Below are 25,677 nucleotides of genomic sequence, written 5' to 3'. Positions count from 1 at the left end.
TGAAAAGCCTCTGCCGATCAGGCAACACAGCTGGGATCGTCAGAGCATTTTTTAAACCACCTCTTCCGCTGAAGAGGTTGCGGAAAAAAATGCTTTAAAAGTCTCTCTGATCTTCCCAGCTAAGTTGCCTGATCATCAGAGAGACTTTTCAAAGCATTTTTTAAAAAGCCTCTCTGACGATCCCAGCTGAGTTGTCTGATCGTCAGATATTTTTTTAAAAGCCTATCTGACGATCAGGCAACTCAGCTGGGATTGTCGGAGAGGATTTTAAAGCATTTTTTTCTGCAACCTCTTTAGTGGAAGAGGTGGTTAAAAATGCTTTGAAAAGCCTCTGACGATCCCAATTTTATGGCCTTTTAAAAACATGTTTGTGTAAATGAATCACTGCAGTTGTTAATTAAACGCAACTTTCTCCTTTGACTTTGCTGGCTGGGAAGAACACAAAGGATGATCATGTGACTCTGGGATGCTGCAACAGTTATAAATGCATGTTATTTGTAATGTGCCTGAATTTTTTATCAGGTAACTGTGGGGATGCTGCAACAGTCATAAGTGTGAGGACTGGTTGTAAGTAACTAACTTTGAACAGTTGCTAAACAAATGTCTGTAAGTCAAGAGAACTACCTAAAGTCGGACTGATCTTAAAGTAGTTGCAGTATATCAGATTCTGTTATCATGGATAGGCCTTCACTCTAGTACTGTTAGCTGATTGCCTTGGGCTGTGTGTATATGTTGTAATTCTTGCAGACTCGCAGAAATTAATTCTTCAAGAAGTTTCAGCAAAGCAAACAGCAAAAAAAAAAATACTTTTGACTCTTGTGTTTGTTTGAGCAGTACAAAAGACACAACAGTGGTGATAAAGATGAGATCATAAAGAAAAGTCTCCCAGGCCTTGTTGTATTTCCAGAGGAGCAGAAAAGGGTAGTAAAACAAGCAAACAGAGGAAATATAAGGCGGAACTGATCATGGTGAATAAAGACCCAGGGAAACATTGGGCAGCAGTTATTGGAAAGATAAATGTATTTGGTACTAATGAATGAAACTTGAACAGGTTTTTTGACACAAATAAGATATTTGCTGAGAAAAAGTGAATGTTGTAGGAGGAAAGGCATAGATCTTATTAAGAAGCTTTACTGCTCTACAGAAAAATTATATATTGCAATTCAGCACTGCATAAATTGTAATTATGCAAAAGCACTTGGCAGAATCGCAGTTAATTGCACAGCGTTTCAGGATTCAGAAGCACACATGCACAAGTGGCAGAATACATTGCAATGTATGCAACTGAATACCTGAACATTACAATTTGGGAAGAGGTTAAAGAATTCATTGAGAGATTAGCTAGTCTGAAGGAACCTGAAAGAAAATATTTGAATAGGATTTAACAAAGGAAGATTTTATATTTAAGGGAGCATTTGATATAGCTGTTTCCATGGAAACCACTGCTATATATACACTGTAGAACTGTAGTCAGGATGAAATGCAAATGTGAATAAGCTTACACTAGATTCAAAAAAACCCTGTGCTATCTTTGTGGCAAAAACTCACTGACTCTATTGCTGATTTAAAAGTGAAACCTACAGAAAATCCAATAATGAGAGCAATAGCTAGGGAACCTGTCACTCAGAGAAAACCAAACCATTTTTAAAAGATAAAACCCCCCAAAACCATTAATTTAAAAGGAGCACAATGGTTCATGATATAGATGAGTGTTTCTCAACGTTGGCAACTTTAAGATGGGTGGACTTCAATTCCCAGTATTCAGTGCTGGCTGGGAAATTCTGGGAGTTGAAGGCCATACATTATAAATGATGATAAATGAAAATGACACTGGAAAAGGTAATCTGCAAATCTATAAAAGATGAAAAGAAACCTGAAATTTATCAAAAGTTTATACCAAAAATGACTGGGAATGAAATTGGACACTGGAAGATTTTAAACTGCAGGTGAAAATATTGCAAAATATTGCAAAAATATTACCCACTTACCCCTAGCACCAACCAACCCATTCTTGTCTGAGCAATCCACCTGTGCTCCATAGCACCTATCTTCAGCAGCTGCCAATGGCTGATAAATGTTGACCCAATTATATTTTTGCAAGTCAGATAAAGTGATATTTTCCTCATTATTCCAGTGCTGTCCTGTGTGCAACCTCAGGGTATGTAAAACCAGCTAGGCTGGATCCCCATTAATAATGTATAATACAATGTTTTCTAGGGTTTCCTAGCCATTACACTAACTAGACAACAATAACATGTTGCCTCAAAGACAGATGACAACGATAAATCTTTCATGGGGAAATGGCCTTTGTTACCATTACCTTGTAATGTGATTGCAGTAATTTAGGACAACACCTTTGATGCTGATATAGTTTTTTGCCATCTTTAAGATAAATGGAAAGTCCTTGAAGCTAGCAGTAGAGAAAGACCCTTAGGTTGAAACTGTGCAACATGTTTAGCTGAGCCAACAAATTAACCTAGTTTTGCACTCTATACCATCAGTTAAGTAAATAGACATGCCTTGCACAACATGCTAAGCTGCAAAAAAGTTAACCACAGTAAAAACTATCTTAACAACCATTATATTTCTCTAACCTGGCATTGTTCCAATGTTCGGGGACTGTAACTCCCAGATTCACCAGTTGGCGTGGCTCCTGGCCAGGAATGTCCCTGCTGGCTAGGACTCCTGATTTTTAATTACAGCACATCTGGAGGATAACCAGTGGTAAATAATGGAACACCATTATTTCCTAAGCTTCTGCTAAGCATTGTAACATGATATTTTAAAAGACCCTCCCCCAAAAAACTTGTTATAACTGCCATTGTCTTGTTCATAAGAATAGTTTTTTATTTAATAATAATTTAATAATCATTAATGATTCCTGGGCTGTTAAAACTTTCTTTTCTCTGTTAAGCATGCCTGGATTTGCAAATGGGAGGATTTCAAACCTCCGCAATATACAGTTTCTCATAAAACCAAGACAGTCAAGTTATTGTTGAATAAAAAAAAAACCCTAATCTTTACAGCTATATGTCATGGACTAAAATGAAAGCAATACAAAAATGCTGTGGTTTGAAATTTTTATTCACTTCCAAAATACGTGTGTTTTCTACAGGGTCAGGCACCTATTGTCTTTCTGATTTTGTTGAACCTCAATTCCCAGAAGCGCCAACCAACATGGCAAACGGTATAAGGTGGCTGAGGACTATAATTTTGCAGTATGTGGCAAATCTTGAGTGTACCCCTTTTCTATACTATTTAATACACCATTCTGGGTTGCTATTTTTACTCATGTAATTGCTTTTTTTTTTTTTAATCTTAAAAAGTGTTTTGTAAAACAGAGATAGACAGAGTTCAAGGTTATAAGAAACACTGTTTTTGTACTGTACCTTTGAATCAGTGTGGATTTCTGGCGACTCCCTGCAGTTTTCTTGGCAAGATTTTCAGAAGTGATTTGCCATTGTATTTTTCCTGGGGCTGAGAGAGAATAACTGGCTCAAAGTCATCCACTGGGCCTTGTGCCTAAAGCAGGACTAAAATACAGGAAAAACTGCAAGGTTTAATTTGCATTCTAAGCATCTCCAGAAAGAAAAAAAACCCCAAACGAAATGTAGGGGAAACGAGGCTACAAATGTAGCGCTTTGCCGAATTCTTTATGACATTCTTGAATCATTAGATATACCCCCTTATAATTTTTGAACACTGAAATAATTTTAAAAAATAACTTGTTTCTGAACTCTGAATAAGTATTACTATATCTATTGTATAGTTCTCTTTTAAGTGTACGTGTTTAGAATTTAATTATGTATGTTTCACTTTTTCAATCTTTTTCTTAGTACAATGGGATTAAGAGTTTAAGAAAATGGTACCTAATTTTATATTAGAGAATAGTGATTTTCACACACTACCATCTTGGGAACTGATCAAATACAGCTTCCTTGTCATATGGGCACATTTCAAATAGCTCGCAAAAAAAAAAAATGGGACTCCTGATTTGCTAGTACACTGGCATTGGCATGGTGATCCATCTACTGTAAATGTTTGGCACTATTTCTACTCCAATATTAATGCAATTTTATGAACTGATAGGTGTTGCAGATATAATTGCTTCAAATCTTGAGGACTCATCTAGACCTAAAAAAGTAAAAAAAAAAAAAAAAAAAGGGGGGGGGGGAGCTAAAAGTGAGTCATATACAGATAGTCTCAATTTATGACCATAATTGAGCCCAAAATTTATGTTGCTAAGTGAGAAATTTGTTAAGTGAGTTTTGCTCCATGTGATGACTTTTTTTGCCAATTCGTTAAGCGAATCACTACAGTTGTTAAATTGTACACACGGTTGTTAAGTGAATCGGGTTTTCCCATTGACATTGCTTGTCAGAAGTTGCAAGGGACACTGGGACACTGCAACTGTCATAAATGTGAGTCAGTTGTCAAACATCTGGATATAAATCACATGCCCATGGGGATGCTGCAATGATGGTAAGTGTGAAAAATGTTCATGTCGTTTTTTCAGTGCTGCTGTAACTTCAAACATCACTAAATGAACTGTTTTAAGTCGAGGACTGTTGCTAGTTTGGTTATCCTGGTTAGGCCCATATATAAGAGACTGTAGGCTTTCTTGTAATAGTAATATTTATTTCTTTTCTTTCTCAGGAACACAATTAGACAAGCACTAATCTGGGAGGAACAAGAACTTATATACAGAGAAGGCGGGGCTAATGGTAAGTACTAACCAATGGTAAGTGACACAATGACATCACATAATGACATATAAACAAGCACACATATTTACAGATATCAGGTTAGGTATTTTCATCTGTAACAAATCCCCCTCTAAAATACCTAACTAATGGTGGGTTATTAAGATTATATATGCACATCAAGTTTGGAAGTCAAATACATATGTTGTTTGGTTGGCAATGGCTTAGTGAGGATATCAGCAATTTGTTCACTAGTATCGCAATGGACAGCTTTAATAAATCCTATACTTGACAGTTGTCTTACATGTTTATATTTTATATCGATATGTCGAGATCGTTGACCTATTGCTTCGGAAGCTGATATATCAATTGCTGCCTTATTGTCCTCATTGATAATAATTGGATAAACAGGTTCATCCCACACATTGGTTAACAAGTCATCGAACCAAGTTAGATTGTTGACCGCTTTGGATAAACAAACATATTCGGCTTCCGCTGTGGAAGTGGCAATTAAATTCTGTTTGCCTGTGTACCAGTGCACCGCACAGCCATTTATAAGAAAAACATATCCAGAAGTACTTTTTCTGGTTTTTGAATCAGTAGCCCAATCAGCATCAGCGTAGCAGGTCAAAGTTGGTTTTTCAGAAATGAATGGTTCTAAGAATAAGCACATATCAATGCTAGACTTTAGATATTTTAGAATCCTCTTAATTCCTTCCCAGTGGTATGAGTTAGGATTGCTTACATGTCTTGACAACAAATTTACAGCAAGGGTGATATCAGGCCTGGTCCAATTAGATATGTATAATAAGGACCCAATAATTGATCGATATAACGTGTTATCCTTGAATGGTTCGTACTCATTATACACATTCCTATAAAAATCAGTTGACATAGGAGTATCACAAATTTTTGAATTAATTAAGTTACATTTTTGTATGAGTTCCATAATCTTGTCTTTCTGAGATAATTTGAACCCCTTATCTGTTTTGTCAATTTGGACTCCTAGATACTTATTTACCTTTCCTAATATTTTTAAGTTGAAATTTTTGCCTAGTTGTTCAGCGAAATTATCACATTTAATTTTGTCGTGTCCAAAATACAATATATCATCAACATAAATCAAAACATATTCAATAGAATCATTATTTTTTTTTGTGAAAAAACAAAAATCAGATGAAGTAGCTACAAAACCCATATTTTTAAGTATCTTTGATAAGCACTCATACCACCGCTTACCGGACTGTTTTAGTCCATAAAGGCTCTTGTTTAATAGCCAAATTTCTCCCTTTTTTGTATCCTTTCCTGGGGGTGCTTTCACATAAATTTCTTTATCTAGATCAGCGTGCAGATAGGCTGTCTGCACGTCAAATTGATATACTTCCAGATTTAAGATAGAAGCTAACACTAGTGCTGTTTTCACGCTTTCTGATCTAACGGTTGGGGAGTAAGTGTCTTCATAGTCATCCGGAAATCTTTGGGCAAAGCCTTGAGCCACCAACCTGGCTTTGTATAGGAATTTACCATCCTCTAGCTCCTTGATTTTATAGATCCACCTAGTGCCAATAGGGGATTTCTCAGTGGGCAGGTCTGTTGGTGTATATACATTTAGTTCTCTCAAACTGTCCATCTCTTTTTTCATTGCTTCCTCCCACTTACTTTTTTCTTCTAGGGGTAGCTTAAGTATGTCATCATATGTGTTAGGAGTCAGGTGTTTAGCTTGGATAGACAGTACGTAATCATCTAATCTTTTAGGAATTATGCCCCTATTGGATCTAATGGGCCTATTCTGGGGATGTTCATCGCTATGCATATACTTAGCTTCTTTTTCGGTTAATTGATCTACTTTCAAAGTGGGGTGTCCTTTTTTCCATTCATCATTAACTATTACTGGGCATTTGATTCTGTTAGTAGATGTGGATTTGGGGTTCGTATCTGATGTGTGATGTTTTGCGTGCGTGTGTGTAATATTTTTTGATTCTGGGTAAATTTCATTGAGATGTAATTTTGACCAGTTCATGTGTTCATGAAACACGGCAGATCTGGATACAATGAAGTGATTATTTTTATCAATGAAGCGATATCCCTTGGTTCCTGATTCGTACCCCATAAATATCAGTCTTTTGGATACTTTCTCTCCTTTGCGCCTTAACTGTGAGGGCACATATACATCAGCAGATACACCAAATACGTGTAAATGCCCAATTTTTGGTTTCCTTCCATACATGAGTTCGTATGGGGTCTTATTGATTGTACTGGACCATAAGCGATTTATAGTGTAATTGGAATAATTAAGGGCTTCAGCCCAGAATGACTGGTTTAAACCAGCATCATCTAACACACATTTAACCATGGTTTGTAGCAAACCATTCTTCCTTTCAGAGACTCCATTTTGGAATGGGGAAAATGGACAAGATTTAAAGTGCAATATTCCTTGTGATTTTAGCCAAATTGAAAATTCGTTGGATAGGAATTCCGACCCCCTGTCAGTCATTATTTGTTTGATTTTGGTATTGTGTTGTGTTTCTACCATTTTAAAGAACTCCTTAAATTTTTTGAAAACCTCACTTTTGTGGTTAAGGGTGTATACAAAACCAAATCTACTATAGTCATCGACTATGGTCAGGAAGTATCTTTTTTTGTATTTAATTGAAGGTTTTAATGGGCCTACTACATCCATATGAATTAGTTGAAAGGTTGATTGTGTGGTGCGAGTGGCTTTTTTGGGTTTTGGCTTGTTTTTAATTTTGGAAGAATTGCACACAGAGCATTCTAAGTAATTTTTACAGTTCTTTATCTTTAAATCTTCGGAACACTCTAACATTTTTCGTATGACTGGAAAGCTCGCGTGTCCTAGCTTTCTGTGGAGTAAGTGACTACAATTATCGTGAATAGGTTTTCCATTGTTTAAATTTTCAGACATATTAGTATCAGTGTTTGATGCATTCTTATCATTATTTTCATCATGGCTATCTGAATTTGGTTTTTCGTTTCTTAATTGATAGTTTGCATAGACTAGTTCGTTATCTTGTGGCAGTAGATATGTTAGTCCATCATTTGTAAATAGTTTACCTATGTTTCTGTTGTTCTTAGTCATGAATACCTTTCCACCTCTGAAAGTGGTTTCTATTGCATTGTCTATGCTTAACTTTAGGGTTGCCAATATGTTATTTGGAATTTCGGGCACAAATAGTACCCCCTCTATTTTTCCTATACCTTTTATATGCGTGTCTCCTATTCCTCTCACTAGGACTCTATTTTGGTTTGCTACTTTAATATAATATTTCTTTTCAGTGAAGTTACTTAATATTTCTCTATTATGAGTTGTATGGCATGTGGCTCCTGAATCTATGAGCCAGGTGTTGAGTGAATCAGATATCAAAGTGTTATTATTTCTTATTCCATATAGTGATCCTTTCTTATTTTCTCTAGGGTTATTTCTGTAAATTTGTCTTTCTCTAGAGTGTGGTGATTCTCTTCTCTTATACCTGTAATCTGGGGAGGTTCTGTCTAAAAAGTGTATTCTTCTATCCTTGTGTTTATATGAGTCACTGTATCCTATATTCTTGGGGCAGTCTCTACTCTGATGTCTTTCAGATCCACATGTGAGACATTCATGTGGGTATCTGTCTCTGGCCCTGAAATCAGTCCTTCTTTGATTTCTACCTTCTCTTTGTTGTGTATATCGCTCTCTTCTAAGTCTATCTTCAGTAATAAGCTTATTGGTAAGGTTTTCTAAAGTAATTTGCTCTATACTTAGGTTATCTATTAGTGTAATGTAGTTATCCCAGCTGTGATCTAGTGAGTTAATTATAATGCTTTTCATGGTGTTGTCAGAAATGGTTTCTCCCCTTTGAATAAGGTCTGCTCTTACAGCGTTTAAATTCAAGATATGCTCACTCATGGATGTATCATGTTTTAGTTTGGCAGAATAGAATTCCCTAGAGATTTTTGTGGTAGTGGCTACATTTTTGCTATAGAACAGTCTGAATAATTTTTGATATACTTCAAATACAGTTAAATTATGCTCTATACTGGGGAGTATACTTGGGGAAATAGAAACAATTAACATATAGTATGCTTTGTGGTGGAGGCAGTCTATTTCATAGGTCCAAGGCTTATTTGGTGGGTTATCAATAAAAAATAAAACATTTTCTTTCATATATACAATCTGTAAACACTGATCCCATTCCATTAAGTTACTTCCATCTAATTTCAATTTTATAAAGTCTGGAGGTATTGTCCCTGAGTGTAGTGAGGTGTTATTCATGTTTAGTAGCTGTCCATGATTTAAGACCTTAGCATACTCACAATAAGGCCTGGGTATGGTAGATGTATGTCTGTATTTACTTATCTCTATGTTGCGCTGACTTGTATTTATGTTTCCTTCTTCTTTCTTTGCAGGCTCGTTCTGGGCATGCTCAGTCCTCATTTTTCTCCAGCAGTCGATGAGGGAGGTTCCTGTGTCTGCAGCTCCTGGGGTGAAGTCCCAGACGGCCTTCTGTTGCTCTGCTTTGTTTCCGGAGGGCCTCTGGTGACTGAAGAATGCCTGGGGTGCTGCTCTGCTCATCGGGGAGTCTTCTCTGAGGTCGTCAGTAAGTGGAGCTTGAGGCGGGCCGCCATTGCCAATGGAGCCGGGTTGTTCAGGGAGCTGCTCTTCAGTAGGTAAGTATGATTGCCAGCTTGTCTTTCTTCGGGTGGCTAGGCCTTTCTTTAGACAGTCTATTTCTTTTTGGCCTTTGGTAGATGGTAGTTTAGAATTTTCTATTTCATTTTCTGGTTGTTTGTTTGGTATTGTTAGTTTAGTCCCGAGTGCTGCAGTTAGCACCTGTATAGCATTGTCTATTTCTACTTCAGTAGGTTGAGCTTTGTTTTGTTTAAATAATTGTTTTTTATTTGTTTTTGGACTCGGGTAATCATCTTCTTGGTAGGTTTTGTTTTTTATTTCGTAGTTTGAGGTTTGGAATTCTTTTAGTAATTGGTCAGGCATTTTAGAGGTATTAGGTGGGTAAGATGGCTGCCATGAAAAAGGCGGGAAGCTGTCGCCATCTTTGGTGTCATTTTTGAAGTCAGGGGTTGAATTTCTTACCTTGCAGTTTTCTTGTTTGTTATTTTCGTTATCTGCTGCTGTTCCGTGGTCGTTTATTATGCTGCGGATTTTCACAAGCAGATTTGATTCAGCTGTAGTTGTTTCTATTAATTCTAGTATTTTTCTTTTTACCTCATCTTCTTTGTTTGGTGTTAGCAGTTCATTTTCTTGTAATTGCGTTTGTTTCTTAATATTTTCAAGTGGTGTATATTTGTCAGGAGTTAGTTGAGCTGCCATTCTTTTCGTTATGTATCTGGTGGCAGGTCTTCTTTTGTCGTTATGTGAGTCTTGCATCTTTATGTTCGGTTGGGCCTACCAAACCATCCTCTTGCTACCAATTTGTTGCTAGTTTGGTTATCCTGGTTAGGCCCATATATAAGAGACTGTAGGCTTTCTTGTAATAGTAATATTTATTTCTTTTCTTTCTCAGGAACACAATTAGACAAGCACTAATCTGGGAGGAACAAGAACTTATATACAGAGAAGGCGGGGCTAATGGTAAGTACTAACCAATGGTAAGTGACACAATGACATCACATAATGACATATAAACAAGCACACATATTTACAGATATCAGGTTAGGTATTTTCATCTGTAACAAGGACTACCTGCAATAATTTCCTCCTATCTGTGAACTCCCACCCCTTCCATTTTTCATCAGAAATTCCTTTCTGCAGCAGCTGTAAGAAATGTTTGGTAATTCATAGGAGGTAGTAAAAATTGTCTCCTGCAGTCTGGTGATTTAGGGCAGACGTGGGTTTCAGCAGGTTCTGACCAGTTCTGGAGAACCGGTAGTGGAAATTTTGAGTAGTTTGGACAACCAGTAGTAAAAATTCTGACTGGCCCCGCCCCCATCTATTCTCTGCCTCCCAAGTCCCAGCTGATCGGAAGGAAATGGGGATTTTGCAGTAACCTTCCCCTGGAGTTTTTTTTTTTTGTTTTTTTTTAATTTGATTTATATGCCGCCCTTCTCCGGAGACTCAGGGCGGCTTACAATGCGTTAAGCAATAGCCTTCATTCTTTTGTATATTTTATACAAAGTCAGCTTATTGCCCCCACAAACTGGGTCCTCATTTCACCTACCTTAGAAAGGATGGAAGGCTGAGTCAACCTTGAGCCTTGGAGAGATTCGAACCAGCAGAAATTGCAGGCAGCTGTGTTAATAACAGGGTGCACTAAACCCTTGTACTATCAAGGCTCTCCTATCAAGGAGTTGGGTGGGAATAGAGATTTTACAGTATCCTTCCCCTGCCACGCCTACCAAGCCACGCCCACCAAGCCACAAAACCGGTGGTAAAATTTTTTGAAACCCACCACTGATTTAGGGGCATCTGTAGGTGGAACCAAAATAGCATGCCACATGCATAAAAAGGGGGCAGGGCTTTGATCTCATAGTTACAACTGTCACATTGCCTTTGCTGACTTTCCTACAGATGACCCTATGGCAGTGATGGCTAACCTTTTCCGACCGAGTGCCCAAAGCACGAGTGTGTGCGTGTGTGGCCCCCGCACATGCACCCCACCCATGCGCGCCCCACACGCATGAACGCTCTCCCGCATATGCCCCCCCTGCATGCACACACCCCCTCCCCACACACATGCCCCTATACATGTATGTACAGGCCCCCGCATGCAGCCCATCCTCACGCATGCGTGGCAGAGACCTGAAGACCAGCTAGCCGGTGGGAGGAGCACCCACATGCGTGGCGGAGCTGAACTGGGGTGATGGCTCGTGTGCCCACAGAGAGGGCACTACATGCCACCTCTGGCACCCATGCTATAGGTTCACCATCACGGCCCTAAGGTGTATAGTGTTATGATTCAGAATGCATACTAGTCCCCCATCCAAACTATTGTGCTCCACATTAAAGCAAATAACTAAGAAATAAATCAAATAAATCAAATTTAAAAAAATCAGCAGATCAAAAGACATTGTATTCAGCATATTGTATGCTGTACTACTGAATAACATATGATGTGAAATTTCTTAATTTTACTTCTTGTATACATCCAGATAATCTTGATATCCAATAGCATTACTATCACTTTATTTTGTATTCATCCAGAAATTGAAATCAGAAGCAACCACTTCAACATATACTTACATTTTGCTTGTTCTTTCACTATGGTGTTCTGGAAGTCCATCTCTCTAACTTGTAGAAGGTTGTCCAAGTGAGCATGTAAAATTGTAGGGCTATGTAAAAGGGCTATCATCATATCACTTTTTCTATGCCACCTATATTCAATTCAATGTACAATTTACTCGGGCGATTTATATTTCATTATAATGCTATTATTATGGTAGCTTTAAAATTAGATTGTCAGATTTCCTCATTTTTCATTCAATCACTGAATGGGATCTTGAGCATTCATCCTGTTCTGAAGTACTGTGAAACTTTTGATTGTACATAAAAATATTTTAGAAGCATATCAACATTTGTGGGGTCTCCCTGATAGGTATCCTCTTATCTCAATTGTTCTCCTGGTTCTGATGGCAGGAAAACACCAGAACAATTGCCAAATTCTCTTTAATACTGAATGAACCATTTTAATCTGCCATAATAAACCTTCTATTTATTTGATTACTTTTTATGGACCAACATTACAATTGATGGCAGTCTAAGAACGCCCCAGGCTTGATGTCCATGTATGTACCTCACCCTTGTTTGAAAGACACTTAATATATATAAACTCAGTTAATTTAAAGTTTACACCAACATAGTAATGTTGATATATTTCCAAAGCTGTGTCTGACATTGCAGGACTGAAATTGTTGGCTTGCTATTCATCTTGTTCTTTAATGTGATCCAATGTTAATAAGATGGCTAAGTAGCAATAAGTATCTCCTCATTGATCTTCTTCCTTATATAAAACTCTTTTCATCCTCTATTAAGCTCTTATTGTGCCTGATGAAAAATATACTTTGCTTCAACTAAGAGCATTTATTTAGTCAGCGGCAAAATTAGCGGCATAAACTGTTCAACTGTATAGTATGTTCAAGGATTTGTGGAAATTCATGTTTTGTTTCTTGATTTACATAGTGAAATGATCCTCTCTTGCTTTGTTCTCTTTCTTTCAAGGATTATACTGGCTGCTTAGCAAACAACAGGTGAGCTGCACCAGCTGGTAAGGCCATCCAAGGAGGAAATGTTTCTGCTCCCACCTGCATGCTCTTGAAAGTCTAATTCTAGTATTCAGCAATATCCAAAATAATATAGTAAAATGACATGGCCTTCAGGTTTTCAATCCAAATATTTATTTTTTGCAACAGTTAAGTACTTCTTTCATCATGAAAGTATGTTAAATAAAGTATACAAAACCAGGGGAATCTATAGGAATATATTCAGCATAGCCTAACATTCACTCACTTGTTGCTGTCAAGATGTCTTGAGTTTCAACTAACATAACCATCAACCACGATATGTCTATGCATAAGAAGCATAAGAAGTGAAATCAAACATCCTTAAAGGCCATGAGATGGATTAAAAGATTGATATCATCTTATATATGCTTATATATATTGTCCAGTATCATTCAAATGATATAAACTAAGTTATCCAACACATTAATTAATTAATTAATTAATTAATTAATTAATTAATTTGTCAACAAATACAAGGAAATAAGTAACAACTTATTAACACCTCTCCTGCGCGAGCTGCACTGGCTCCCGGTAGTCTTCCTGGTGCGCTTCAAGGTTTTGGTTACCACCTTTAGAGCGCTCCATGGCTTAGAACCTGGTTATTTACGGGACCGTCTACTACCACAAACAGCCTCCCACCGGCCGGTACGCTCTCATAGAGAGGGGCTCTTCCGGGTGCCGTCAGCCAAGCAGTGTCAACTGGTGGCCCCCAGGGGGAGGGCCTTCTCTGTGGGAGCACCCACTATCTGGAACGAGCTCCCCACGGAGATACAGAGGATCCCGGATCTGCGCACTTTCCGCTGTGCTCTTAAGACCCTCCTATTCCAGCAAGCCGGCCTGGACTAATTTTCTCCCCTTTCTTTTAAAATTTTAAACTGAAAATTTAATTTATTTTAAATTATTGGGATTTTTAATTGTCTTGGGCTAAATTATTTAATTTGGTTTTAAATTGTTTTTAACTTTTGTATTTATGTATTTTATTCTGTGCCTGTTCACCGCCCTGAGTCCTTCGGGAGTAGGGCAGTATACAAATTTAATAAAACAAAAACAAAACAAACATAAACAATATAGACATAGACATGGACACATGAAAAAAATTGGCACAAATAAAAGGATATTAATAAGCAAAACATAGCCATAAACACATAGAATGATTACATATAAATGGGGACAGTAGGACAGGGATGGTAGGCACGCTGGTGCGCTTATGCACGCCACCTTAGGGACCTCTTAAGAAACATGAAAGGTCCACTACGGCAGACAGTTTAAGGTAAAAGGTATGGGGATTAGCGAGACTAACAACAGGATCAGGTAGTTCCAGACATTTACTACTCTATTGCAGAAGTCATATTTCCTACAATCAAGATTAGAGCGAATTACATTGAGTTTGAATCTATTGATAGCCCTTGTGTTATTACGGTTGAAATTAAAGTATTCATTTACAGGTAGGACGTTTTGATAAATAATCTTATGAACTAAGCATAGGTCGGAACGTAGACAGATTAATAAGGTATTATTAATCAGTTATGGAACCATAACTGATGTAATGGATTATTAGGTTTGAAGACATTGGCTTGAGCCAAGATCTAAGGATATTATTTGATGATTCCACAACTACACACTCAAACCACTGAATATATATTCAGTGAAATGAGAACTGCATGCTCTTAACAGTTTCTGCTTTCTGCATTCCATCTGGTGGCTTTGTCATGGTGGCAACTTCAGTAACTGTGGATAAATAAGTTCAATAGTCTTGAACCGATGAACAAGTTAACATATGTCACATGAGAAGAGATCTTGCTATCTTTTTAGTCCCTGAAAAATCACTGGATTCATTTCAATAAAGCTATTTGAAATTATCTTTATAATTAATTTTCCCATATTAAGTTATATAATAGACTGAACTGGCTTTTGGACACTGCAATTTTTGATAATTTGTGTCCATATATTGTTTCGCTTACAGCTTATCTGGTTTATCCAAAGTGCAGTGTGACAGTGTGAAAGAAAGAGGCTTTTCCGTGGAAGTTTTCCTAACATTTGACTGAGGAAGTGTGCAAAATGCATCTCTTCAATGGGAGAGGCAGGGTGTCTATAGTTATTTGTATTCTTTTTTCTTTATGAGGTGGAAAAAGCTAATCTTTAATTAATAACAAACTGAAACTCCCATGAGCTGCTGGTTTCTTGCAAACAAGTAGTAATTGTTTACAAATCTGTCACAGACATGCACAAGGCTCTAAAACTTCAAAGGAAATTCATTACCTAGCTCCAAATTCTTCAGATTGTTTCCCCATTCATTTGAATCATAGTTACGGACCTCATTATGAGAATCTATTCTCATTCCTTATTATCTCTCTCACACATACTTTCCCCGCCTCCCTCTTCCCTCCCCCCTCTGACTCACTCTCACACAAAACACTTCGATTGCAATGACATTATTCTAGTCCAGCCTGGGTTTCTTCTGATTACTTTTCTTTCTTTTTTTAAATAAATTTTTTATTGGTTAAAAAGTACAGACATACAAACAATGGTAAAATATACAAAACAAATAAACGACTCCTTTTTTACGACTCCTTTTTAAACTCATCGCATCGGTAATCTATATTTATATTTATACTTATATATCTATATTTTTATATATAAAATAGAATATATCTATTTATATTTTTTCTAACATATCTTTTGTATCTCCATTCCTAGTACTCCGTCTCTTTGAATTTTCTAATCTACTTATTTAATTTACTATGTTCCTTAACTGGCGATTTTTATCCTCTCATTTGTATCCCTGTTCTTGTTTTCCTTTCTTCTTCTCCAACCAGTTATACCATTTCTGCCATACTAAATAATAGTCTATTTCTTCCTTTTCCTGTATTTCCTTTGTAAGTTTGTCCATTTCTGCACATTCCATAATTTTACTGATTATTTTATCTTCTATTGGTATATCCTCATGCTTCCAATTTGGGGCAAAAACTATCTGTGCTGCCGTTAGTATATGGATAATTAAATATTTTATTTCTTTATCATAGTGTCCTGTGATTATTTCTAATAGAAAGGTTTGGGGCCTCATTTCTATTTTCTGGTGTATAATTTCCTCTATTTGTGTCCTGATTGCCTGCCAAAACTGTTTTGCTTTCTGGCAGGACCACCACATATGGTAGTAGGTTCCTTTTTGCAGTTTGCATTTCCAGCATATTGGGGAGGTGTTCGGGAACATTCTTGCCAAACGTGCAGGGGGACTGATTGCTTTTCTTAAGCACAACTTTGTTCATAGGTATTACAAGTTTTTCAACTGAAAAATATGGAAATAAATCACAGAAATAGTCAATTAAGCATTTTTCAGTTGCAAAATGGTTGAATGATCTAAAAGTGAATGAAGTCCTAGAAGGCATTAAAAAGGAAAGAGATGTAAAATAGAACTATATAAATTGCAATATATAAAATTTACCTGAGAGTGAATCCCAGGAATGTGACTTCCTATTCAAGTGAGATAATTTATTTTAAAGGAAGGTAATTTTCAAATCTGGCTAGATATGACATTTTTTTCTTACTCAAAGTTTTGTTTAGATACTATCATCTAAGTATCTTGAATTTTTGCAATGTTTACTTAGAATGTTTTTTTAAAAAATTAAAAATATCTGCCCCCCCCCAAACTCCAACACTCTACATATGTGCTAAGGTCAAAGTTAAATGGAGTATACCATAATTTGTTCAATCAAAGTATGCTAGGACACCATACTGACTAATCAATGGGATTTTATCCCCTTCCTAAAATGGTCATCAGGTAGGTAAATTTTCCTGTTTCTAGCACATGTAAATGATGATGTATGTATGTAAATAATGATGTATGTATGTATGTAAATGATGATGTATGTCCCACTGTCCCATGGCAAAATCTGAAAACTTTTCTCACTGAAATCTCAAACACTTTCTTCAGAAGCGGTTGGATCCCACCTCAAAAGGAGATTTTGAGAGAATAGAATATTCTGGAGAGAATAGAAAATTGATAAAAATACCTTATAGTACCTAGGGACATGTTGGCTCAGTGGCTAAAATGCTGAGCTTGTTGATCAAAAGGTCGACAATTCAGTGGTTCGAATCCTTAGTGCCACGTAACGGGGTGAGCTCCCGTTACTTGTCCTAGCTTCTGCCAACCTAGCAGTTCGAAAGCACGTAAAAAATGCAAGTAGAAAAATAGGTACCACCTTTGGTGGGAAGGTAACAGCGTTCCGTGCGCCTTTGGTGTTTAGTCATGCCGGCCACATGACCACGGAGACGTCTTCTGGCTCTTCGGCTTTGAAATGGAGATGAGCACCTCCCACTAGAGTTGGGAACAACTAGCATATATGTGTGAGGGGAACCTTTACCTTTACCTTGTAGTAGTGAAGTCAGATTTGATCATCTATGTGGGGAGAAGGGATAGAAACAGGAATTCAGCCTTTGTTTAGGAATCACAAATGACTATCACATTGTTTTGCTGATCCTGTAAAGAAGGAAAGATGATATCTTCAGCACTTAAATATTTATCCAAAACTAGATACTAGATTCCATATTTCCAAACATAGTTATGTGGAATTATGCTAAAATTACATCTCTTCGATTGAGCAGTGGAAGACTTTTCCAGCAAAAGAAAGAAAGAAAAGAAGGGTGTCTGCGTGTAGGCAATCTCATTCATTTCTCTCAGCATTCCCAAAGAGGAGATGAGGAGTCTAGGGCCCAGCTAGTGAAAGAAGTGAAGATGAAGATATATTTGCATATTTGCATCAACAAGCAGAGATTAACACCAAAGTTAACACCAGATAAATAATCAAGCAGTAAACAATACCCTAATCAAGGAACTAACAAGGAGCACACATCATCCCCCACCAACACCGGCAGGGTAAACCACTCCACACTAGCACCAAAGACATTACCTAGCCTAGTAATTAAACATCTGCACAAAAATAACCCAGCTCAGGGAGCACCAAAGGACCCCCCCCTTTAATTCTGAGCTACATATATTCTCTTCTAATAATGCTTGCAACTCTTCTTTTCCTGACCGTTTTAAAAAGAAGTAGTTTCACTTTCCAAAAAGAAAATCTATCTAGAATAGTTCAAAGGCTGATTTAAATGGTCCCTCTTCCTGGAGATATGACAGAAAGTGAGAGGCTTCTCATGTCCTGTGCTTAAATCCCCATTTTTCTTTCTTTCACCATCAGAACTCTAATATTAGGTGGGAAAGGACTCAATGATTGAAGCTCGGTCTCTAACTCTAACTTCCGTTTTGTTGTTTGAATCCTGGAATGCTTTCTCAAGGGCTTGAGATTGCAATTTAAGACCTCCAATTTCTCTTTGTTGTCTCACTGTTGAATTGAATTGGCAGAAATAACTTTTATATGGAATCTCTGATGAAACTAACGGTCATAGGAAACTATTTTCTTTTTACTTTATTTGCTCCTTTAAAAATATATTTTATTAATTTTGACAGATTAATAAAAGGGAAAAGAATATCAATATATTTGGATATAGCCACATCTTTCCTATGGGCTAGTAATCCTTTTATAACTACTTTCCCATAGTTAATGAGTAGTATTAAGAAGTAAAAAAAAGTTAGAGATCTAAAGATAAAATATACCCAACATCTTACCTATTAATTATGGAAAAGACAGACAGTTATAATATATAATTTATGACAGACCTATTTTTATACAAACCAGTAACATACATTTGGATTTTATAGGTTCAACAATTAAAAATTAAGAAGCAAAATATTTCTTAATAAATGTTTTCTACTTTAATTCCTTACCTGCCAAATAGACAAATTCAGATTAAAACATGTTAAATCATTTCTTGCTTTATATTTTCCCAATTTTTACAGCTGGCAATTGAATACTTAATTGATCTCAGCCTGCAAATCTATACTCTCAACAACAGACTTTGGAAATATTCTAGGTTTCAAGTCTCCTTGATATTGGTTTGTTGCCTATTGACTATACTCATGATCTTCCAGTTCCAGATATCCATGGCTTCCTAGCTTCCACCAAATTGCACTCATTCTATTGAGGCTCCCCAAGACTTTTCTTCTATATCTTGTATTTCCATCTCTATCCTTTACATAAAGTTCTTTTTTTTAAAAAAAATTGATTTATATGCCGCCCTTCTCCGGAGACTCAGGGTGGCTTACAGTGCATTAAGCAATAGCTTTCATACTTTTGTATATTTTTATACAAAGTCAGCTTATTGCCCCCACAAACTGGGTCCTCAATTTACCTACCTTAGAAAGGATGGAAGGCTGAGTCAACCTTGAGCCTGGTGAGATTCGATCTTACTTTAATTGCAGACAGCTGGTGTTAAATTACAGTGCTTAATCTGCTGAGCTATCCAGGCTCCTTCCCCCCCCACCCCCTTCCATTCAATTATGTCTGACTCTTGGAGACTGCCTCAACCAGTTCCTGCAGTTTTCTTGGAAATGTTTTTCAGAAGTGGTTTGTCATTGCCTCCTTCCTAGGGCTGACTGGCCCAAGTTCACCCAGCTGGCTTTGTGCCTAAGGTGGAACTAGAACTCATGATTTCCCAGTTTCTAGTGTGATGCCTTAAACCACTATAGTAAAGTGGCTCTACACTTTCAAAACACATATATAATTTTGCAAAACTTCAATTGCTTAAAGAAGTGCCATTGAATTACTTTTGTGGTCTTGGAGATTGCTGAAAAATTAAAGGCAAAATATAGACTGGCTTCTTCCAGCAAAGGATAAGATGGCCTACAAAGAAAATGCTCTTTGAACATAATTCCAGATTACACATGGGAGGCTCTGAAGTAGGACTGTCAGTGTGTCAGCTCTGATACAGTTTTCCTATCTGACCACACATTTCTTAAAACTATTCAAAAAGCATGGATGTTTACCTTTAAAGTTATTTGAAACTTAGAATCTAGTCATTTGAAGGACTGCCATTTCCATTAATAAACCATAAACAGTCCTTCTCAGGTCTACCTAAATTTATCAGTAGCATTGATATATTTACCTGCTGCCTTGATATATTTACATTCTAATGGAGCCAGTTATTAGTTTTATTGTTGATATATTCTGTTAACTTTAATGCAGTGGTGAAATCCAATTTTTTTTACTACTGGTTCTGTGGGCGTAGCTTGGTGGGCATGGTGTGGCTTGGTGGGTGTAGCAGGGGAAGGATACTACAAAATCTCCATTCCCACCCCACTCCACGGGAAGGATACTGCAAAATCCCCATTCCCACCCTACTCTGGGGCCAACCAGAGGTGGTATTTGCCAGTTTTCCAAACTACTCAAAATTTCCGCTACCAGTTCTCCAAACTCAAAATCTCCACTACCGGTTCTCCAGAACCTGTCAGAACCTGCTGGATTTCACCTCTGCTTTAATGCAGTTTTATAGTAGATGTTCCCAGCAGATTTTTCAATAATCTGAGAGTGTATTACTGAAAGTCACAGACTTACTTTTTAAAATTAACTCTATTTCTCTGGATGTTTGCCTCCAAATGAAATCATTCTGTCATCATTCTGTCATGATCTTTACCCTGCCTTTTAACTTACTTTATTCCTGTTTTTATCTGGCTCATTTACTCTTGTATTGTATTTGTATATGACTTTTAGATCTTGTGTTTTTGACTATACACCACCCAGAGTGAGTCTGCCAGTGAGATGGGTGATATATAAATTTGACAAATAAATTTAAGAGTCAGTCCTAATTTCTAAGATCAATTTTTCAGGAAAGTGTTGGAAGATCAAGAAGGTGAACTCATGAATACTTTTTCTGAAAGACTGCCTATGGAGCAACAAATAGAACAGCACACAAAGCAATCCTGACTTTGTTATTTTTTTACAAAAATATATATTACCCTGCAGTCTTTCCCCTCTGATCTACATTCTACTATTATTCATAAAATGTTGGCTCACTCTCTTTCCCTAGATTATTCTTACACACTGCTCTGAATTCACAAAGACCTCTCTGTGATTTGAAGATGAAAGAGAATATAAGGAACACTCTGAAGAGGTATTCTAGAAAAATCAGTTGGGCTGTTAACAAGTGAAGGTGGCTGGGATCTTTTTATATGATTATACAGTATAGTTTCCTGTCTGATGGAAGTATTACATGCACAGCTGCATTTACACTCAGTTGGAAATAAAAGCATTTTCTTAACTACTTGGGACCAGTAGGATTAATGATTCTACACCCTGATGTGATACTGGTGAGAAACAGAATGGAATAAAGTTTTTTTCTAAAAAAAAATATTATTCATGGTTTCCAAGATTTTGCAATTACAACATATTTCCAGTATGGTGTCTTCAGTTTTTTTCCATGAGCAAACAAAACTTGGTATGAGTTGACCCTATATAATACATTTCCAGGATGGCTACAATGAGAAGGAAATAATTTCTTTAATTATTTTTCTTTAAACAGCTTATGAATACCTTTTATACCTTCATTGTCTCTTATGATAGAGAAGGCTGATACCCTACTAATAAAAAATAATAACAAAGAGGAACCAATTAAATCTGGGTATCGGTCTTTTAAAGCTTATGTTGATTAGATTCAGGCTATATATAAGAAAATGCACCTTGTGCTATGGTGTTCAAGTATGTGGAAATAGTTTGAATCTCATTTCAACTCCTCGGCACAAGAAGCAATCCTCAGACCATTATATAGGAACAGCATTTAATTTCATACAACAGTTATTTTATGCTGTCTTCCTGAAGATCTTTCTTTTTAAGAGCATTTTACAGGACGTTAGTGCAATTTTAAAGCAAGCTGATTTTACAGGTACTGCATATAATAAGCCAAAGCAGTGGAACTTATGGGTGAGCGGAAGTGACAGAATTAATAGTCGTCCTGGTGTTTTGTGAAGCAGCAGTTGTCTTTTCTTATTAGGCCCAAGATAATTAAGAAAGGGCTCCTTGAATTTGACACTTCTGAGGACAAACAAGAGAGACCCCGGAAATCTCACAATTACCCATTTCTGATGATCAGATATGTCTGTCTAGAACATTCTCACTCATCTTTTTGGCATTTGCACATTCTTTGCCTAATCATAGTTAGAAGAATTAGCCACTAATGAGTTTCAGTGGGTACAAATAGTAAATGGTTTTATCATTTTTTTTCTTTCTAACTTCTTTGGTATCTTGATATTTTTTTCTTTTTTTAAAATTACATAGTTTTATATAATACATTAGTTTTTCTATAAAAGTATATAATTTTATTGTATTCTGAAGTACTTTTTATAAAGTATATTTTATACAATAGTTATATAAGTTATTTTTTATGGAAATAAGTGCAAGTATAAATAATTATTAAGTCAGTTGCAATTTAAAAAAACCTTAATAAAATTAAATTATCTGTTTTACCAAAATAGATTGCATACATGCTCAATTGCCCCAGTTCTCCAGAATCTGCATTTTGTAGCAGTATTTTTAGTATTGCAACTAGCAAAGATCCTTGGAATAGAGAAAGTAGCTAAAAGGCTGGTCAGATTGTTTTGACAGGCAGTAATCATGGCTACATTATTGTTATCCAAGATATGCATGAGGTTACTACCCATCAAATAATAAACCTCTTTGCTGGTTCCATTAAGTAAGTCCAAACTGAGAAATTGTGGTTGTTAATCTTGGAAGAAACTGATATATTTTTTGATATTATTTTTTACTGTTTTAGTATTCTCATTCAATCCAAAATGGAAAAAAGAAACTATGGTTTTCTAATTTAGACAGTATTGGGATTAATTAATGATTTCTTCACTTAATCACAGTCCCAAGACAACTGAAGAGACTGAATGCATCAAGAAAAACTTATCTCAACCTATTAAATTATTACAATGATTATATGAACCAAGCCATTTATTCTTCAAAGTTATCTGCCAGAGAATCATTTAATTGTTGGTCATCTGTCAAACTAGCTGTTTATGGGATAGTCAAATTAAATTTCTCTGTCACACACACAAGCACAAAATAATAAAAATTTTAGACTTTTAATCCTGCACTTTAGAAAGGGAGTCTGACTCCAAACATGAAGTTCTCATTCCAAACCAAATGTTCTGTCATATGAATCAGCATTTGCTGAGGAAAACAGTTGTTATTTTTATGTTAGGAGTTCCTTGAAGAAGTTTTGGGCACAAATGGCCTAGTGTGTCTGAGTTAACATGTTTTGCTGTTGAGCTTCATGGTGGTCTTGAGCACCACTCAACAATCTCTGTAGTCCAAAGAACTCCCAAGCTGCTAGACATAATCAGGCTGTCAAGGTGATGATAATTACATTTCCCCCACCTACACATTATTAACAAAATCCAGGTGCAAGAGGCAAGCAGAGCCACTCATTTTGCCATGTTGCCTTTCTTGGGCCTGCAGCATCACCAGGGGATATGTATGAGTGGTGATTACTGCTCCTATTTGATTATATGCATTATTCATCAAATGTGATTTTCATTTTTATTGTATCCTGAAGTGTGGTCTTCCAAAAGGAAGATCACAATCTGGCTTTTCAGTTTCTAAGAAAAGACTAAACAGCATATGGTTTTCCTGGGATGATGCTATCGGTACTTATGGGGGAAGGATGTGGGGATGAGATACAAACACACATAAGCCTGAATCTTTCAAAGGCATAAGCATCTTTCTGTAATCTTAGTTAACTTTTGCTCAGTTTTAACAAGTTGAATAGATTAGATTCAGAAACAAATGATTCAATAATACGTTGTTACTAGCCTTTTTTTTTTTTTTTTTTTTTTTTTTTTGAGCCTGGATTTCTATATAGAACAACTGGTCCAAAGTATTTGGCTTCTTGGAACATTGCTGAAAAGAAAAACTCCTTTCCTCAGCTGAACATGTAGTCCAAGCTAAGAGTATACAAAATGACCTTCGTGTTGTTAATAGTATTTATATCTATTCCTACATGTTTGGAATAAACCCTCTTTCAAGGAAAAAGATCATGTCAGACAAACGTTGAGAGTTGGCAGTATATCTATTGAGCAGAAATCCTAAACCATTTTGAAAATTGATTTAAACCAATTTGGGAGGCCAATTCATGGGTTTGAAACTAGCCTTATGTTTCCCAAATACATTTGATACTTATATGCCTCAGGCTGCCTCTTTCAATTTCTCCAATTTTGATAGATTTTTCAGTTTAGAGCTGTATAGTTTTCTGAATAAAAAAAGAATTAAGTGATCTAGTGTGTGAATTCAGCCACCGAGTTTGATCAATCATGGTTTACAGCTTAGCACTATGCCCAAACAAGGGCATAAACAATTGTTTATTTGATAAACATAATTGAACCATGAACATGATGTGTGAATCCAAACCCAGGCATTTAAAAACAACAGCAATGAATTAGAAAACAGTTTGTGTGTTTTATTTTGGATTCCTTTGAACCACCATATTTGGAAAATGGTAACAGTTGTAAAACTTGGAATGGCAGCAGACAAAAGTGTCAAGAAAATTATACTGTACAACTGAAATAATTCTTTCCTAGATTTTTAAATATGGATCTACAATTATTCACCTTTGGCATTGGGGCCTACTTTCTCTCTCTCTCTCTCTCTCTCTCCTCTCTACTTCCCAGGGGTGTGAGAGAGTGACTGGCCCAAGATCAACCACTTGGTTTGTGCCTAAGGTGGAATTAGAACTCATTAACAACATCAAATTGAATTTCTGTAAAAGAAGTAGCCTTAATCTTTAAATAACAATCCATCACTTTAACCATGTACAAATAACAAAAGAATAAGGCCCAAACTGCAGGTACTCTGTATTGCGTGTTAGGTAGTAGTCTCTAATGATCAATCATTTATATGTGAGCCCAAGATTCTTCTCCTTCAAAGAGCTGTTACAACACTAGATTGAATATTTATAAGCTAACTGAATAAAAAAAAACAAGCACGTAGACAGAGATATTCACGAGTCCTGAAAAAAGGAGAGTGTGTTGAAGGAAAGTGATGTCTGGAAGAAAATGATGTTTGGGAATCTGTTGATATTTTATGAAATAGACAATTATGCAATGGTGGGGGGGGGGAGAGGGGAATGAGCTTGGCTCCTGTCCTCCTAAAACAAAATTTCCATCTCAGCTCATGGCTAATTTCCTTGCAATAAATCTTCACTAACTTTTTAGTATCAACCAGTTTTTGAGTCACACTTAGACTAGAACTTAATCAGAATATACAGTGTAATCCTGTTTGAGGCTCAGATAGACTGAAGAGGGAGATGGGGTGGTAGTGGGGGGAAGGTTAGTTCTTTCTGCTCACAAGCCTGGAGGAAGAGCAGGTGACAGCCCGGGAGCAACAGAAACAAAGGTTCAACAGATTGCCAACCACTGACGCTTCCCCACCACCCAAAATGTGGACTCCTGTTAATGATCCTGTTTCATTTGTTTTCTCTTTAAAAGGCTTAGAATGCGCCTAGCAATTACTGTACATTCAATCTTTCTGTGAGCTAGGGAACTTTCTTAGTTCTGTAGCATTCCCTGGGTAACTATTTGGAATGTTTTGCTTCTGAGAATTTGCGGTTGGCTGTTTTTCTGGGATTGAATGTTAAAGTTTCTATAGAATTGCAAATATTATCTTTGCTGGCTTTCTTTGATGTCTCTATTAATGCAATGCATAAAAATGCCCTGTGAAGTTTGGCAAACAATTGGGTATTAACTCAGAAATTGAAAACTAATCCTATTTTTATATCAGGACACAAATGTGGCAGTTTAAATAATACTGTATCTCATCAGTAATTGCCCTGCAGCTTCTTTATTAGCCATGAATCTAAT

The sequence above is a fragment of the Pituophis catenifer genome, unplaced genomic scaffold (genome assembly GCF_029215685.1).
Source record: "Pituophis catenifer annectens isolate HBS135680 unplaced genomic scaffold, rPitCat1.0.hap2 SCAF_2, whole genome shotgun sequence".
NCBI classification, from domain to species: domain Eukaryota; kingdom Metazoa; phylum Chordata; class Lepidosauria; order Squamata; family Colubridae; genus Pituophis; species Pituophis catenifer.
The sequence above is the reverse complement of the archived record's forward strand: the minus strand, read 5'-3'. Positions refer to the sequence as shown.